Below are 18739 nucleotides of genomic sequence, written 5' to 3' on the forward strand. Positions count from 1 at the left end.
GTGCAGAACCTGTGCAGAACCTGTGCAGAACCTGTGCAGAACCTGAACAGAACCTGTGCAGAACCTCTGCAGAACCTGTGCAGAACCTGTGCAGAACCTGAACAGAACCTCTGCAGAACCTGAACAGAACCTGAGCAGAACCTGTGCAGAACCTGAACCTGTGCAGAACCTGAACAGAACCTCTGCAGAACCTGAACAGAACCTGAGCAGAACCTCAACCTGTGCAGAACCTGAACCTGTACAGAACCTGAACCTGTGCAGAACACTCTGGGGCACAGAAGACCCTCCAGCTTCCTCAGGACAGACACAACACATCGGTGCCAGAAATTAAAATCACCCCTAAATTTGCAGCTTTAGGCAGAACAGCTCCCCACCTTCTCTTTTTGCTGCTGCTAATGACTACCCCAGTATATTCCCAAGATTAATCTAGGGCTTTACAAAAGATCACATCCATTTTCCCCAGATAGGGCACTTATAATTTACAGAGCCCGGAATAAAGCAAAAAAGTTCAATTCCTTCACTGCTAATTGCCATGAGCAAACACCAGATCAAACACACTTTAGCACAAGTTGTATTAAAAACACAATAGATGTGCTAATTATCTTATAATGAAATGCATTTTTCCATAGAAAGAATTTGATTAAACAGCTACTTACAACTTGTGGGAGAGAATCTCACAAAGGTTTTCATTATTCATTTAATTAATATGCACTTTAATCTCTTATCCCTAAAAATATATCATAAATTATTGTTTTATTACATTCAGATCCAGAAGTTCATGCCATTTAATAAAGTGTTTTTTACTCCCACCCCATTAGAACTTTTTATGAAGCAATGGCTTGTGATGAGAATCCTTGATATGTATCAAAGCAGCCATGAAAAGCTGTTTGAATGCGAACACCTGGCACACAGTGGCACATCCCAGGTAGGGCAGGTGAGCCAAGGTCCCCTTATCAAGGCAAATTTACACCAGTCAGAGAAAGAAAGAAAGAACAATTCTATGATTTATTATCCCATTGCAGTCCAGTGCTGCTGCAACAGCAAACCCAATGAAAACAGAAGGATTGGTTACCAGAGGAAAATCAAATAACCATTTCTGAGCTCTTTTTCTTCAAGTGCATTCTTCCTTTCCTCCTTTCAGCCCCAAGGGCTTGGGAGAGCCCCAGGAGGGCCCAGCCAGGCTGGCAGTGACCCCTGCCCTGCCCAGGAGTTGTCACCCTGCCAGGGCTGCCTGCAAAGCCTCCCTTGCTTTCTGGAGCTCAGGGTTCAGGGTACAGATCCACCTCTATACATTTATTTTACATCTTTTCACTCCCTAGCATATGTCACATGCAGGGAAAATGCTCTGGTGGCAGTAAATATGGTGATGTACTCTCTTATTTGGCCAGAACTAATAGTTACACTCATTATATTTCATGTGGGGTTAGGACTAAAATAAATAATCTCCATCCTCTCTGACCTATTCTCCCCTTTTTTTTTTAACAAATGTTTCAAGTTTGAGAGAGTAAGAAATAAAACTCTTCACAAACTTTCTGGGATTAAATACATCACCAAGGTGATATCTTTCTCATTGAAATCTTCCCATTTCACAATCTTAGTGTACCACAAGTCATGAAGTCCTACCAGGAAATGAATAAGAGTCTGATCAGATCACAGTGGAAGATTTAGATTGAATCTTGTCCATAGAAAAAACACAACAGAAAATAAAACACCAAAGACATTCTTTCAGGCTGCATCAGAAAATAAGGAAAATAAAACAATACCAGAAAAATGCTTTTATGAGCAATAAACATGCACAGATCTTTGCTGACCTCTCTCACCTTCCTGACTTTGTTCCTGCCTGACCTAAAGGAAAAGGGAAAACCAGCAGTTCCTTCCACTTATCCTCAGTGAGGAGCTGTCCCACCTGCTTCCCCTCAAGACTGCCTCAATTCGTCCAGTTAACCCCTTCATCAATGCCACAATCAGTCAGAAATTTCTGCAATTCTTTAATTCCTCATTAAAAAAGGAAAACCAGAGCTCTGGGTGAAGGCACCAGAACAAAGCAGGACAGAGCTCCTGGGCGGACACATCCAGCAAACACAACCCCAGTGAGGTTTGCCAAGAGGTCAGAAACAGCTGGGCTGCAAATGGTCCCAGGAGCTCTGGTGGCAGCCCCAGGAGCCCAAAGCCTGGCCTGCAATGCTGCTCCAAAGCAGAGCATCCCCACATGGGGAGGGCCAAAGGCAGCCCCAGGAGCCCCCTCTGCTCTGCGCCACGGATGGGGACAGTGCTGGCACCACGAACTGCCCTGCACTGGGCACTGCAAAGACCCTGAAACATGAACTGCCCTGCACTGGGCACTGCAAAGAGCCTGAAACATGAACTGCCCTGCACTGCACAAAGAGCCTAAACACGAACTGCCCTGCACTGGGCACTGCAAAGAGCCTGAAACATGAACTGCCCTGCACTGGGCACTGCAAAGAGCCTAAACATGAACTGCCCTGCACTGGGACGCTGCAAAGAGCCTGAAACATGAACTGCCCTGCACTGGGCACTGCAAAGAGCCTAAACACAAACTGCCCTGCAATGGGCACTGCAAAGAGCCTGAAACATGAACTGCCCTGCACTGGGACACTGCAAAGAGCCTGAAACATGAACTGCCCTGCACTGGGCACTGCAAAGAGCCTGAAACATGAACTGCCCTGCACTGGGCACTGCAAAGAGCCTAAACATGAACTGCCCTGCAATGGGCACTGCAAAGAGCCTGAAACATGAACTGCCCTGCACTGGGCACTGCAAAGAGCCTGAAACATGAACTGACCTGCACTGGGACACTGCAAAGAGCCTGAAACATGAACTGCCCTGCACTGGGCACTGCAAAGAGCCTGAAACATGAACTGACCTGCACTGGGACACTGCAAAGAGCCTAAACACGAACTGCCCTGCACTGGGCACTGCAAAGAGCCTGAAACATGAACTGACCTGCACTGCACAAAGAGCCTGAAACATGAACTGCCCTGCACTGGGCACTGCAAAGAGCCTGAAACATGAACTGACCTGCACTGCACAAAGAGCCTGAAACATGAACTGACCTGCACTGGGACACTGCAAAGAGCCTGAACACGAACTGACCTGCACATGGAGCCCGAAACACGAACTGCCCTGCACTGGGCACTGCAAAGAGCCTAAACACAATTCCCAGCTCCAGCGTTCAAAAATGGCTTTTCTAAACAGCTGTCCAGGCTTCCCTCTTGCCTCCCCCCCCTAAAATTCAGAGCAAACCCCAAAATGTCAAAGGCCTGAGCTGCACTTGGTGTGTCCCACAGCACTGATGTGTGGAACCCCTGGCACTTCAGGGAACCTGAGCCTTGTCCCTGCTCTCAGCACCGATACACTGCCCTTTATCCGGTGATCCCGATCCCGGCCCCAGGACACTCCCTGTTCCCCATGTCCTGCTCTCAGCATCAGGACACTGCCCTCTATCCCGTGTCCCTGCCCTCGGACCCGGGACACTGCCCTTTAATCCGTATCTCTGCTCCCGGGACACTGCTCTCTATTCTTTATCCCTGCCCCCCGCACACTGCCCTTTATTCCCTTTTTTCCCTTTTCCCTTTTTCCTGTTTTATCCCGACCCGATCCGCGGCCCCGCCGCAGCAGCGCGGGCTGCAGTGACCGCCGGCGGCCGCCAGGTGGTGCCCGAGGGCAGCGCTGGGCACGGCCGAGCTGGGGCTGCCCGATGGATCCCCCATGGAATCCCCATGGATCCCGATGGATCCCGATGGATGCCCGATGGATCTCCCATGGATCCCCAATGGATTCCTGATGGATCCCCCATGGATCCCGCATTGATTCACGATGGATCCCCCATGGATCCCAATGGATTCCGATTGATGCCCGATGGATCTCCCATGGATCCCCAATGGATTCCTGATGGATCCCCCATGGATCCCGCATTGATTCACGATGGATCCCCCATGGAATCCCCATGGATCCCCCATGGATTCCCCATGGATCCCCCATGGATCCCCCATGGATTCCTGAATGGAATCCTCATGGATAAACAATAAAACCCCCATGGATTCCCGATGGATTCACAATGGATTCCTGATAAATCCCCCATGGATTCCTGATGGATTCCTGATGAATCCCCCATGGATCCCGCATTGATTCACGATGGATCCCCCATGGAATCCCCATGGATCCCCCATGGATTCCCCATGGATCCCTAATGGAATCCCCATGGATACACGATAAAACTCCCATGGATTCCCGATGGATTTCTGATGGAATCCCCATGGATTCACAATAAATCCCCCATGGATTTCTGATGGAATCCCCATGGATTCACAATAAATCCCCCATGGATTTCCAATGTATCTCCCATGGATCGCAATGGATCCCCCATGGATTCCCAATGGATTCCCCATGGATTCCCAATGGATTCCTAATGGAATCCCCATGGATCCCCATGGATTCCTGATGGAATCCTGATAGATTCACGATAAATCCCCCATGGATTTCTGATGGAATCCCCATGGATTCACAATAAATCCCCCATGGATTCACAATGTATCCCCCATGGATTCCCAATGGATCCCCAATGGATCCCCCATGGATCCCCGGTGGACCCCTCAGGAATCCCCAATGGAGCCCTCATGGATCCCCCATGGATGCCTGCTGCATTCCCACTGCTGCCCACTCCCCTCCCCTGTGTGCCACCTCACACCGACCATGGTCAGTGAAATCAGTGATGCCCCAAAGGTCATTCCATCCATTCATTCTTTAGCGCTGACTCCACAAGAATTCCCAGACATTTGTGGAAGCCAGGGAGGCTGCAAGGCTTGGATTTCTGCAGGAAAAGGCAGTGATTCGTTCAGGCAGCAGTTCTGGAGGGCATGGAGGGCAAGGAAGGGCTCTGGGGAGGAGGATGCCATCTCCAGATGCCTCCTTCAATCAGCCTCAATCCAGACCATCCTCCCTGGGGCACGTTGGCCTGTTTGCCAGGAGGAGTCAGCACCAAATCCTGCTGCTTTGTCACAAGACACTGCACTCTGGTTTGGGTGATTTGGAAATAGGATGTCCAACCCCATTTCTCTAGAACATTCTCTTTCCAAACCAAACTACAACTACTGAACAGGATTTTCTGAAGCAACACCAAATAATTTTTATCTTCAGTGACTCTTGGTTCTGTTTTACCATGAATGAGAACATTTGTTTACAAGCACACACCTTATCCACTAGTTACAATTCATTAATTATTTCTATGTTATAACCATGCAGCAAAACTTTCCCAAGTAGCCACAGAAACAAACCAGTAACAAAAATGTACCAGGAACCTTTCAGTGATCACCTAAAAGTTGGAAGCATTCACAGAAATCCTGTCACACAATTACAGATTAGTAACTGCCTGCAAATCAAAGACTTCTTGCAAGTGGATCCAGTTCAGCAAGTCAATCAGCCTCCATCCTCTCTCCTGCCCCTCCTCTGCACAGATTCCTGCAGATCCAGCAGCTCTGCCAAGAGAGAGCACAGTGGGAGAGGCTGGCTCTGCCTTTGGGATCCACATCACCTGCAGATCATCAGGACCAACTGCAGCTGGTCAGCCACAAAGAACAACAGCAAACACCCAGGTCAGCCTAAGATCTGTTTGTGACATTTCACTGGGCTAAGATAAGGACAAAGGTGACAAATTAAGTGTTTGTGCACACTGACAACATGTCCCAAACAGCCCTGGACTGCAAGCAGGATGCAAAGGGAGGAGGAAAGAGAAACAGCAGCAGGTGAATTTAAAATGTTATTTCTCCCTCTGATCCAAAAATTCTGCTGTACACAGTAGCAAATTCCCTGTGAGCAGAGCCAGCCTGGAGGGACACAGCTGCCCCATTGCTCACAGCAGCTGAGCCACCTCAGCCTGCTCAGCCCACACCTCTGCTGCCCCACAGACCCCATCCTGCCCCCACAGAGTGTCCAGGGCCTGGTGACCAGCACCCTGACCAGATCCCACCCTGCCAGCTCCCACCCTGACCCAATCCCACCCTGCCCAGCTCCCACCCTGCCAGATCCCACCCTGCCAGCTCCCACCCTGCCAGCTCCCACCCTGACCCAATCCCACCCTGCCAGATCCCACCCTGCCCAGCTCCCACCCTGACCCAATCCCACCCTGACCCAATCCCACCCTGCCAGCTCCCACCCTGCCCAGATCCCACCCTGCCCAGATCCCACCCTGTCAGATCCCACCCTGCCAGATCCCACCCTGCCCCAATCCCACCCTGCCAGCTCCCACCCTGCCCAGATCCCACCCTGACCCAATCCCACCCTGTCAGATCCCACCCTGCCAGATCCCACCCCGCCCAGATCCCACCCTGCCAGCTCCCACCCTGCCCAGATCCCACCCTGTCAGATCCCACCCTGACCAGATCCCACCCTGACCCAATCCCACCCTGCCCAGCTCCCACCCTGCCCAGCTCCCACCCTGACCCAATCCCACCCTGCCAGCTCCCACCCTGACCAGATCCCACCCTGCCAGCTCCCACCCTGACCCAATCCCACCCTGCCAGCTCCCACCCTGCCAGCTCCCACCCTGACCAGATCCCACCCTGCCAGGTCCCCTCTCCAAAGGAGCAGCTGCCAGCAGTGAGGGTCCCCCCAGAGCTGCTGTCCTGGCACAGTGACAGCACAGGTGACACCTCCAGCCTGGCCAGCAGGTCCTGCTGGCAGCCTGGGCTTGCTCCAAGGCCACCAAGGGCAGGTTCTCTGCACACACTCCCTGCAGCTGGGCTTTGCCATGCCTTGGAGCACAGCCTTGCTGGCTGAGGAATTCCTGCTGGAGCAGGAGGGAGGATGGATAATGATGGATGATGTGGGTGTGTGACACAGCTGGGGAGGACAAGAAGCTATCCTGTGTATCACCAGCTGGAAAAGAGCCATCCACATGGACACTGAAAGTGCCCAAATGTCACTGCTGGCTGCTCCAGCTCTGGGGCTGGGTGGGCTCCCACTCCTGCAGCAATTTGCCCTTGCAGACACAAGCAGGGCCCTGCTCTCTGTGGAATTCCGAGCCTGGGAATGACCTGAGCTCTGCAATTGCAGCCAGGTGAGGACCCAGAGCAGCAAAACCCAAAGCCTTTGTGACCAGTGCAGCCAGGACAAGGCTCAGATGGCCATGGCCAGTCCTGCTAGAACTCAACAGCAAGAGCCAGCATCAGCAGGAGCCAGGCTAGCAGGGATCCACCACAAAACTCAACTGTGGGGAAAAGCTGGCACCAAGGAACACACCTGGAAAGCCAAGGGATAAACACTGGGCAGTGAGAAATGCCAGGTGGCATGCTGGCAAAAAAAACCATTTTGTCACTCTGTTTACTTGGCAGTGCCCACTGTCAGCAGCCTGAGAAATCCCAACTTGAAGAGCCTCAGATCTGCCCCTCAGGGCCTGCCTGGATCTGGCAAAACTGCTGCTCAAGCCAGGCAGAGAAATCACTTGGAGGAGGTGCAAAGCATTAAACCCTCCCTGAAGGGCCATGAAAGAACAGCCAGCCCCTCTTCTTCCTTCACTGGAAGAGCTTTGAGTTAGCTGGAAACATTAGTGATTCTCTTCAATCCTGGTAAAACCATCTCCACAATTAATTCCTTCCTATAAATAGGTGATTAAGCATTAACCCTAATCAGAATTGGGCTTCTTGGATTTCATCACCATCTCTGGATTTTTGTGCACAGTTGTCACAGCAGGCCCCTGGCCAGGTAATAATCAGCATAGACTCCATGATTCACAGAAGGCTGATCAATCCCTTTATTATATATCATTATTAAGAAACCCATTGCTTCTATAGGCAGTTACAATACACCTGGACCTAACTGGTCCTTCAATCAAAACCCATCACCATTGGCTAATTAAGAAGCCACCCTTTGGTAAACAAATCTCCATAACACATTCCACATGTGCACAACACCAGGTGTTGAGGTAAGAATTGTTTCTCATTCTTTTCTCTGCTCTTCTGACAGCCTTTCCCAGAACAATGCCTGGGGAAGTTGTGTTTCTGTGACCAGAGAGCTGCTGCCACCCACCCCGAGCCAAGCACTTGGGCAGGGCTGTGTGTGACCCCTCTGCTGTCACATCAGTCCCTCCTGAGGGCAGTGGAAGCACACACAGCCTTCCAGGAGAGGGGATCTGGCAGAACATTAACTGGTGACCAAACTGACTATGCCAAGCTGGTCACCTTTGGTATTTTAGGAGGCAATTAGGCCCTATGAACACCATGCACTAAGGAAGCCTGCTGGCAAGAGCAGAGCTCAGGGCCTGTACCCTCACTGGGACACAGACTTCCTTCCCATCTCAGGTACATCATGGAGGCCAATTTTTGCTTTTTCACATCAAGTCTTCAAAGTGGGATTCCCTTCTGAAAGGCCCTTCCCCTTCCTGTGCCACAGGAGCCACACAGACACACTGCAAGGCTTTGTTAACACACACCAATGCATCCTGAATAAGGAATTTCTCTTACATTTACTCATTTTACAGATGAAATTTTTAGTACCACTCATCATTTTAAAGCAATTTCCAGGCGCAAGAGAATTTTGCAAAAGATCTACAAAAATCTGTAAGTAAGACATGCTCCCCTGCCCATATTTACAGCTCTGCATGGCATGTACAGCATTATTCCACTGCAATTAACAGAGAACCTGCAGCACCTCACAGGTCCCTGTGACCAAGGGTGAGGGGTAACACTTCACATCAGGGAGTGTTAAAACAAGGCAGTCAAACACACATCTGGAAGTTAAAATTACTGTCTTAGGCATTTATAATCCATGACATAGCCACAAAGAGTATTTACAGCAGAAAACACTGGTGGGAAATAAAGTGTTATTTTTATGAAATGCTAAACATATGAACAACACACCTCATGTGGCTCTGTATGGGATTGAAAAATATTTACTTTTAGTCAAGGGATCCAAGTTTCAGTGCCTTTTCACTCCTCTGATTCTGCCTCTAAGAATTATGTTTATCTTTGCCATTTGTAGTACTCACATCAGACCTTTAGTGCAGCTGCCCAAATCAGCCTTTTTCAAACCACAATAAATAACCAACTCTCACCTGTTTTTCTTGTATAACTAAGACTATATTTTTTTTAATTTCTACCCACCTCTGATGTTCTCAGTCACCAGGTTCAGAGGCCTTCTGTGATTTTCCTGTCCTCCTCTGAGCACAGCACAAGTACTTCATCCTGCAGGAATAAGTCTCTTAGTGAACTCAAAAATATGTGTTGGCTACTGGTGTTCAGATGCAAGGACAGTCTGCAAGGAGTCCACATGGCCACAGGCCTCTGGAATAAATACAAATATATAAATATAGAACTCTACACAGCTCTGATCTGAACAGGGCTCCACCATTAGGAGAGCACAGTTTCACATCAAGATGTTTGGACAAATGTTGAATCACAGCACAGCACATTGCAAGCAACAAATGAAGATCTAAAAGCTGAGTTATAGGGCCCTGAAGATGGGTTAGACCCAGAAATGCTGGTGGAAGCTGAATTACAGAGATCCTGCTGTATGGAGCTCTGCTGGGCAAGCAGTTCCAGTCCTTTCAAGAATGCTTTGCTGCAATGGGAACAGCCTGAGCTGCAATAGCAGGTTTGCAACACAGAGAACATTACAGCAGCTGATCTTATTCCTTCCAATAAACTCATTTCAAAAGATTTTTTTCTGCTGATCCATATCATTTGCCCTCATCTCTAGAGAGAACAAATGCCTTTTTTCTGCCATTTTCAGTTAGCTGTGATTTTCAGATTCAGCTTGGAGGAGCTTCATTCAATATCAAATAAGTTTTTTTTCACATATTTCATTTATTTGAAGAAACTGAAGGTTTCTGACTGAATGCTGTGCATGGGATTGCACTGCACCTAGGAAACTCTTCCCTTGCTAAGTATCAAAAAGCTGCAACATTTACCCTACCAAGGAGCCTGAGAAAATGGAACTCTCACCAGATATTTCCACAGAAGCAGCCAAAGGAAGGAAGAAGTCAGAATGAGTGGGGGGCATCAAGAGAAACACATTTCCCAGCCATGACATCAGGTAGTGGTGTGAGAAACAATGCTCACTTTTAAAATTTCAAAGGTTTATTAGACCTTAACAAAAATACAACAAAAGGACTGAATAAGGAAAAATGACAGCAGTGAGAGCATGGAATAAAGCACCATGTGCTCATCTACAAAATGGATGTGATGTCTTGTGAAGGCTGACCTAGAACAGAGACTAGACAGAGCTAAAGAATAAAGTAGGGATTTATTAAGAGGCCTCAATGGATCCACCTTGGGCAGCACAACCCAAAATAGCCACAAAAATGGACAACCGGGCATGGGGTCCCTCACTTTTATAAGTTTTGGTCCATTTGCATATTGGAGCTAACTGTCCAAGTACAGCTTTATCCATGAAGTCCCATCCTTCTTGTTTTTCTCTCTTCATTCTGCTGTTGTTTGTGCTCTTGGGCCTGAGGCCTGGACTGGCTGTCCTTGGTCCCCAGCCAGAGCAGGAATTGTTTTGTCTCCCTACTCTGTGCAGAGAGCACACCATCCCCTAATATGAAACCTAGACTAACACACTAAAGCAGAACAGGATCTGAAAAATAGAAAAGCTAAAACCTGAGGCATCAGATGCCCCACCTTTTATACCTCTAGCTCCTCCTAAAGTCTTGTCAGTCGACTCCTTCCTTGCTGTCCAGGGGTGGGATCACTTTCCTACACCTTGATTTGAGGTCAGGTGTTACCATAGTAACAAACCAACCCTCCCCAAATGCCTCTGTGCGCCCAGGGCCATCCCATGATAGCAATGCAAGGGGGAGGACACAGTAACACAACTGTACATCTACAAAACTTCTCTTAGCATACATATAATGTTCACCCCTTAATTGTGAGAGCCAACCACCTCATTACACATCTATAACAGTGGGAAGACAAAAAAGAGTGAGAGTCCTCTCTTCTTAGAGCACAGTTTGTGCTTGCTCAGTTTGGAGTTTGTTATCCTTATCCCACCTTCCCAAACTGGGAACTGTTCCCTCCACACAAACCCCCAGCACCTTTCTCTGCCCTTACACCCCCAACTTTGCCAAACAAGAGCCCAAATCCCTCTTCTTGGACTCTACCCATCCCAATGAACATCATCATGTTCCTATCTGAATTAATTAAATCTGCTCTGTTTTTCTACATTCTACAGAAAGAGACACTCCCTGCAGCTGAAAAATGGCAGCAGAGCCACAGGAAACCCTGCCCTCTTTGGCCACATCAGAGCCCCAGAGTCAGTGACAGCAGCACCTGACCAGAGCCTCCCAGCACAGATCTGACCTGCAGAGAGCAGAGCTTTTCAGTGTCCATCAGCTTTAATGTTCCACTGGACTCATCTTCGAAGGCAAGGCATGATCCAAGCCAATTTGTATTCAAACCTTCCCAACTGTCTGCATTTATCCCCAGCCTCTTAATACCATGTTTCAGTATTAAGACATTTTGTTTTATCCCATCTCTAGCTACAGCTGTTCTAGGATTCTGATTTTTCTCACAAGTAATCCTGTTTTTCACCTAACAGCCTAGAGCTCTATCAAAAAAAAAAGGTGGATTATCAGCTCAACTAATTGCTTATTTTTAATAAAGCATTCTAAAACATAAGTGATGATTGTGGAGCTCTATATATACCTAAGGACTAAGTAAGGTCAAATCACTTGAATTTTTCTTGACTTAGCAAATACAGCAAAAATACATTATTCATATAGTAGGTTGTCTCGTGTCTTGACACACTTTTTTTTTTCATTAGCAATTAATTTCACTCAATGGCAGGAAGACAATTTTCATAAACTGATCACTTCAGTGAGGATTTCTCCATGAATTAATGGGGCTTAGCGGTCTTTATATAATAAAACTTGAAAAATTGAATGTCAAACACAAACGTGTACCTTTCCTGTGCCTTGTGTAAGCTTCTAAAACCATGGGCAATCCCACATAACAATGCCTGGTTTCCCTCTCTCTGGTGCCCATTTCAAGGCCTCCCAGGGAAGCACTTCCCAAATCCAAGTGCAATTCCCAAACCCAAGTCCATGTTCAGAGCCCCTTGAGGGTGGGTGCACTCTGTAAATAGATCTCTTCACAGCAGCACTAATCCTTTCCCAGCAATAAATTCCCCTTCTTTTCTCCCAACCCCCACAGGGCTGTGTCTGCACCATTTAAATGCAGCTGAATTTTGGTCTCCAGCGAGGGTAAGATCCACACCCAGCCCCTCAAGTGGGGCAGCTAAAGGGAAAAGAAAGGAAGAACGTGTACAGAAAGACATAAGTGCGTGGAACACGTTTTCATTTTGCTGCCAGTTTGTCGTAGACAGGTAGAAGAATTATAAAAGAGAGACCTTATGAAATCAGGCCTCACTCTGCTAAAATTGACACAACTGGCCTGGCATTTCTTCTAAGCGTAGCTAACAAGCAATTTGCAAGTTCCCATGTGAAGCTATTTTGTGAATAAGAAGTTCCTTTAAAACAAAAATCTGTTCTGAGCGTGAAAAACAAATTCATCTGTGTAAACAATAAGATTTGGCCCACAAGAATCCACAAAGGAAAAATGTTAACATATGTAGAGAGAGAAAATTTGAAAGACATATACAACAGCCCTTACTGGCCAATGAACTGAGTTTCACTGTATTGCTGACCAGTTAGGTTTAACACAGTCCCTTCTGATATTTCCTACAAATATGAGCTTTGTGAATAAGAATTGGCTTTCTGCATGTAGAAAATGGAGTCTCGGCTGATTTATTCCAACACATGGTGACCTCAAAGACGTGATTGATGTGAGAAGAATAGCCTGTCGTGAAAGAAGAAGGTGAAATGAGCCAAGCTGACCACAGGACTGGGCAGCAAGATGGGATTTAGAGATGGAATATACAAAGTGGGAAAGGAAGATTGCAGCCAGCCACGAGCATGGCCAAGCATGGTCTGTGTCTGCAGAGAGACCAGACACAGCACACGAACACAACCACTGCAGCACTGCTGGCTGCAGGACCAGCACAAACAGAGATTCAAGCAGAGAATTTACACAGTAGCAAAAGGCTACAGCTATGGTCAGCCACGGGATCGGCACAGAAAAGCAAAGTCAAGAGGCAGCCGGGGGAGCAGAACCCGGGCAGCGAGTGCACGGGGCCACAGACGGCGTGGGATGCACGGAAACCAACATAACTGCTGGGGGAAAGCACAAAGAACAAAACTGTGAATCACAGATTGCAAACACGGTCCTGAACCATGGAGGATACGCGGCCAAAAGAGCCACGGAAGGTGAGGCAGCCTAAGAGCTGCCCAGGAGAGAGGGGCCCTGTGAGTCATAGGGACAACAGCTCAAGAGCAGTGGTGAGTGAACAGTCAAGAACCAGAAAGTACATCTGCTAAGGTGTGGGGAAACAAGTCTCAGAATAGAACTGTGAGAAATGACTGATCATCTTTTAAAATTTTATTAAGCTCTAACAAAAATTATGACAAAAGAACTAAATAAGGAAAAATTACAGTGCTGGGAGCCCCCGTGACTACCAGCCACATCCTCATCTTCAAGATGGATGCTCTGCCTTTTATACTTCTAGCTCCTCCTAAAGCCTTGTCAGTTGGCTCCTTCCTTGCCATCCAGGGGTGGAGATCACTTCCTTACATCTTGGTTGGAGGTCAGGTGTTACTATAGTACCAGGCCAACCCTCCTAAATGCCCTGAGTACCAAGGCCATTCCATGATAACAATGCAGGGGGGAGGACATATTACAGTAACTATACATCTACAAAACTTCTCTTAACATACACCTAATGTTCACCCCTTAATTGTGAGGGCCAACCACCTCATTACTCATCTATAACAGAACCGTGATGTGGAAATGGCGCATGGGAGCAGCAACCGTGCAGAAACATGCATGTCACGGAATGAAAGCCAAACTCTGAGTTAAAAGAGGCAAAATATGTTGGGAGAAGGAGAGAGAAAGTATGGTGAGTATGTGCTGATACCTTTGTTACTGTGTTGTGTGGTCCAGGGGCTGGTTCCTGATTTGGCTAATGTATTTATGTAACATGAGCCTACACTGGTCCCAGGACAGTGCCTGTGTGTGTGTCCCTGCGTGCAGATGCTCGGGAGTGCACAGCCCCTGTGTCAGTCATTTTCCCTCCTATCCCAGGGCCAGACACGGTGGTAGGGGCGGTGGGACTCAAACCTCGTGGAGAAACAAAGAACCAGGAGCCTGGAGCCAGAACTTAGTTGTGTGCTCTTGCAAAATTACCTCTGGTGTGATTAAGTTACCCCCCCAGAAGGGGTGGACAGGCGGCACAGGCCCGGCCAGCTGCCGCTCTCTGGGGACCTGGGTGACTGTGGGGGGAAGCATGGCAGCCATCTGAGCAGGTCTCGTCCTCCAGCAGAACTTGTAAACTGCAGGACTGGCAGAGGCCAGACAGTATTTTAGTAGCAAAGCTCCTTTCCAGACCCAGAGGCTCCCCTTGGTCAGCACTCCCCCATGGAATTCACAGACTCCAGAGCAGAAGAGGAGAGCCACGGGCTCTTTGTGCCTTTCCAGCGTTCTCTATGTTTGTCTTTTGGTATTTTTCCCGCTATGGTGGGCAGTTTTTAGGGTTTGTTTTTATTGCCTTTTCCCCTCCTCTTTTTCAACTGCAAGTGTTTTGGGGGGGGAACAGAGGTGCAGCGGTGCAGGACGGAGCCAGGGAGTTTTCCCTTCCCTAGCTGGCAGCAGCAGTGGCACAGGGCAGCTCAGCTCCCCTTCCCCCTCTTTGGGGCAGCACCTGCCCATCACTTGGGACTGGCTGATCTGTATTTAATTGCTGTTCATCTATGACACCTGTTGTAGCTATGGGGGGGCGCAGCAGGCCTCTCCCCACCCTGCCCCAGCATGTGGCTTGGCCACTGCAGCTCTGCTCCATTTTTTTTTGGTTTTTTTTCATGAGACACAAACTGGTTTAATTAAAACTGTAAAGGAAAACAATATGCAGGAATAAAAACTCCAGATACATAGCACTTATTAATTATGAAGCTGTTGCTGATCTTGGAAAAGCATTTGAGAATCCATGACCAAATATTCAGCCTTAAATTCTGAGGGAAAGGGAGGGAACAGCCATGACCTACCAAGTCCTTGCACACACTACTGCACATAAAACTGTACTACTTGATATACTTTTCCATGACCTTTTGTGAATCTCTGATCTTAGAGTATCATTGATGAATCTTTTGTCCTTTTTTGTCTTGTCTATCCCCTTGGCACAGTTCTTGAACACAACATTATCATCATCCCACTTCCTTTTAACTTTGAAGTTTGCCTGAGGCTGTGCTGGCCCAGTAAGGTTCAGCAATGTGTTACCACTCAGGATGTTCTCCATCCAAATTCTTTCTTCTTTGGCCTTTTGTGCTTGTTCCTTTGGAGCTTGTTCTTCAGCTCGTTCTCTCTTGATTTTTTCCAGTTCAGCCAGAAGAGCTGCAGTGTCATCACCATCACTGTCTTCCAAGTCCTCATATTCATCATTTTCATCACTTCATCATCTTCATCAGTAAGAGGATCATCTGCATCAAGATTTGCTGCAGGAATTTGGTCTAGCCGAGGCTTCTTAGACACAGAAGTTGATGTTGTATGTTCTCTAGTTGGTTTGTCTCTGTTCTTTTCTCTTGCAGCAACTCATTCTCTCTCCTCTTCTGTTGGCTCCCTGGCTTCATATTGGCTGTTGTATGGTCTCTTCCTCTCATCTAACTGCATGATTTCTTTGATGTGGAGAAGTCAAGCCTCTTCAGCATTTAGAGCCATTTTTAGTTTTTCTTGCTTCTTTTTCTCTTCACCCTCAGTGTCAGAATTTGAGGTCTTCTTGTGCTTCTTTTTTTTTCTCTTTCTGTTTCTCTTGGTGGATCTCCATCGGTGTTTTGGGTTTTGTCATGTGTTCCTCCTCCTCCTCAGGCTGCTCTTCCATTAAACTTGCCTCTGTATTAGCAATTTCTTTCCCAGCTTCTCCTATACAGTAGGAGTATTTGATAAAGGAGTGACAACACTTGTAACCCCACTTGCCTTCTTTCTGGTACAAACCCAAAATGCATGTATGGATGATCTTCACATCCTCTTCATATTTAAAACAAGCAATAGCTTTCTGCTGTCCTTTGATGACCGTTCCATGCCTAGAATACTCCACATAATCTTCTGTTTGAGCTAGCAGCACTTCATCTGGGGAGGAGGGGGGCATCTAAATGTTCTTGTCCTCCATACTTCTCTAGGATGCTTGCTTTCTTTCTTTCTGCTGAGCCTTGAAATCTTCGTTTTTTACCTTGGAAGATTTATAAAGAAGCTCTAATTTTGTAGGGTCCACTTGAAGATGAACTTCAGAGCCTTTGTCTTAAACTCCCAGGCAAACAGCAGAGTCAGTGCCATGGAAATGGTATCGGCTGTGTAGCAAACAAAGTTGTCACCTGCATAACCAACTTCATCTGGATTCTTGCCTGTATTGGCTTAAGAGTTCTCCCTCATGGCTCTTGTTTTGGGATCATAATAAGCAGAGGTTGGATCCAGATTCCTCAAGTATTTAGCAGTATCTTCCCAAATATGTAAATTTCAGACTGTGATGCATCTTTTAGAGTCAAAGTTCTGCCCAGGCATATCAATGTCTATTATATGCCTGGGCATATCATCTGTTTATTTGTTTTCATCTGTTTATTTGCCTTCATCTTTACCATTATGATCCCTTTCTGTCTGTGAATTTGATTCCTCTTCTCCCCACTGGTGTCTTGGGGACTTCACTTGCCCCAGCTTCCCTGATGCCAACTCCTCCTGAAGCTTCTGGGCTTTCAGTGTACATTTGGCCAAATCAACCCTGGAATATTCCTCAACAATTTTCATGTGCTCCTCTGGGTCATAACCATTCCACCAATCTCGCTTCCCATCATAATCAAACATCAGCTGAGGCTGCACATGTTCATCTGGGGTAATATTCATGTATTTTGCTCCAGCTTTCCTTGGTCTCTCCATGCAGTCTTTCTTTTTGTGTGTCAGTGCCCTGCAGCTCTCACAGGCTGCTTTGCAGTACCTCATGGCCACAGGGTGCTCCTGAACTCCTTATTTATACAATCTCCAGAGGAGTTATACTGCTCCTGCTTCTCTGGCTGAGGTCTCTGCTGCTTTATCGTGGGTCCCTTAGAAGGATCTATGCACCATGAGGAGATGTACTGAGGAATATGAGGGTTGATATCATTTCCTTCTTCATCCACTTCAGCAGGTGCATTTCCTAGTTTTCTCTGCTCTTCTAATTCTTTTTCCTCCAATTTTCCCTCGTCATCTTCTTCAGTTCCTCCAGGCTCACATCATTTCCCCCTCTGTCTCGGTTTGGAAAGATGGGTGTCTGCTAAGGAAGGCAGGAGCCTCCCCTGAAATGGAGAATGTAAACCCTCCTCACCCTTACGAATTACTATAAATTTTAAATTAAGGGGCTCTCAGGCAAAAAATATGGGAGCAGGAAATAACAGTTCTTTAATAGGGAAGAAAATAAAAGGATAAAATAAACAATGCAGTACACTGGAACAACACTGCCAGAGTCAGAACCCAACCTGACACCCTGTGGGTCAGGGTGTGGGCAGCAATCCCATTGGAATTGTGGCTCAGCCCTCCTGCAGTGTCAGGGGTGGTTCTGTTGGAGCAGGGATCCTGTAGAGAAGGATGTATTCTGCCTCCGAAGATCCAGTGGAAGAAGAGACAGCTGCTGTTCCTCTGGGGAATCCTGTGGAGAAGCTGTGCTGGTGTTCCAGAATCTCCAGATTATATCTGGGTAGCAATGCTTGGCTCCTGCCTCTGTGAGTGGAGCATCTCACAATGGAATGCTGTCCTTTTTATCAGCCATGCAGTGACATTCAATAGCCTGTAATCAGCAGATGTCCCCTCCCAAGGGAGGAGGGATTGTGGAAGAGATAAGACAAACTGCCCTCTTGACAAAAGACAACTGCCATACAGATGGTAATGGAATACATCCTGCCTTGCAATCTGGAATGCCCTCCTGCAGTGGGGTGTTCACTACCACACCTGAGGCCATGTTGGGTTTTTCCTGCCAGCCCACAGCACCACCCCGCAATGCCCCACTCCCTGTGTGCCTGCGGCTCTCCTCTTCTCCCAAGATTATTTGCAGCAATTAATTTTAAGTTCTTAACTAAGTCCTCTAACCTTGAACTATCTGCGGGAGTTCTTTAAAGTTTAGAAATCATAAGCTCATGAAAAAAAATTTTTACTGCTGAAGCACACAAAGTCAAGATAGGACCTCACACCCTCTTGGTCAGGATGGTAGCAGCAGTCCCATTCCATGGTGGCTCAGCCCTCCTGCACGGCCAGCTGTGGTTCTGTTGGAGCAGGGATCCTGTAGAAGGGTGTAGTCTTCCTCTGAAGATCCAGTGGAGGCCTAGAAGGGTCTGATCTTCCTCTGGGAAATCCAGAGGGAAAAGCCCAACTGTGGTGTTCCAAACCTCAGATTATACCTGGATAGGAATTCTTGGCTCTTCCCCCTGGGTGGAGCATCTCCCAATGGGACGGTGTAATTTTTATCAGTCATGCAGGGACTCTCAATGGCCCATTAACAGAAGATATCTCCTGGAGGGAGGATGGTCAAGGAAGAGATAAAGAAAACTGCCCCACCTGGTTTTAACAGCTAAAACACTTCCAGACCCATTAACAGGAGCTATCCCCCTGGAGTTATGAGGGATGGGTCATGGAAGAGATAAAGAACATTCCCCCCTGGTTTTAAC

At 47.5% G+C, this 18739-nt stretch overlaps 1 pseudogene; it reads right to left on the minus strand.

Annotated features, from left to right (window-relative positions):
• Positions 1-15142: 15142 nt before the first annotated feature.
• LOC136561414 (pre-mRNA-splicing factor SLU7 pseudogene) lies at positions 15143-18036 on the minus strand (annotated as a pseudogene).
• Positions 18037-18739: the final 703 nt, after the last annotated feature.

The sequence above is a fragment of the Molothrus aeneus genome, chromosome 11 (assembly GCF_037042795.1).
Source record: "Molothrus aeneus isolate 106 chromosome 11, BPBGC_Maene_1.0, whole genome shotgun sequence".
In the NCBI taxonomy this organism is placed as follows: Eukaryota; Metazoa; Chordata; class Aves; order Passeriformes; family Icteridae; genus Molothrus; species Molothrus aeneus.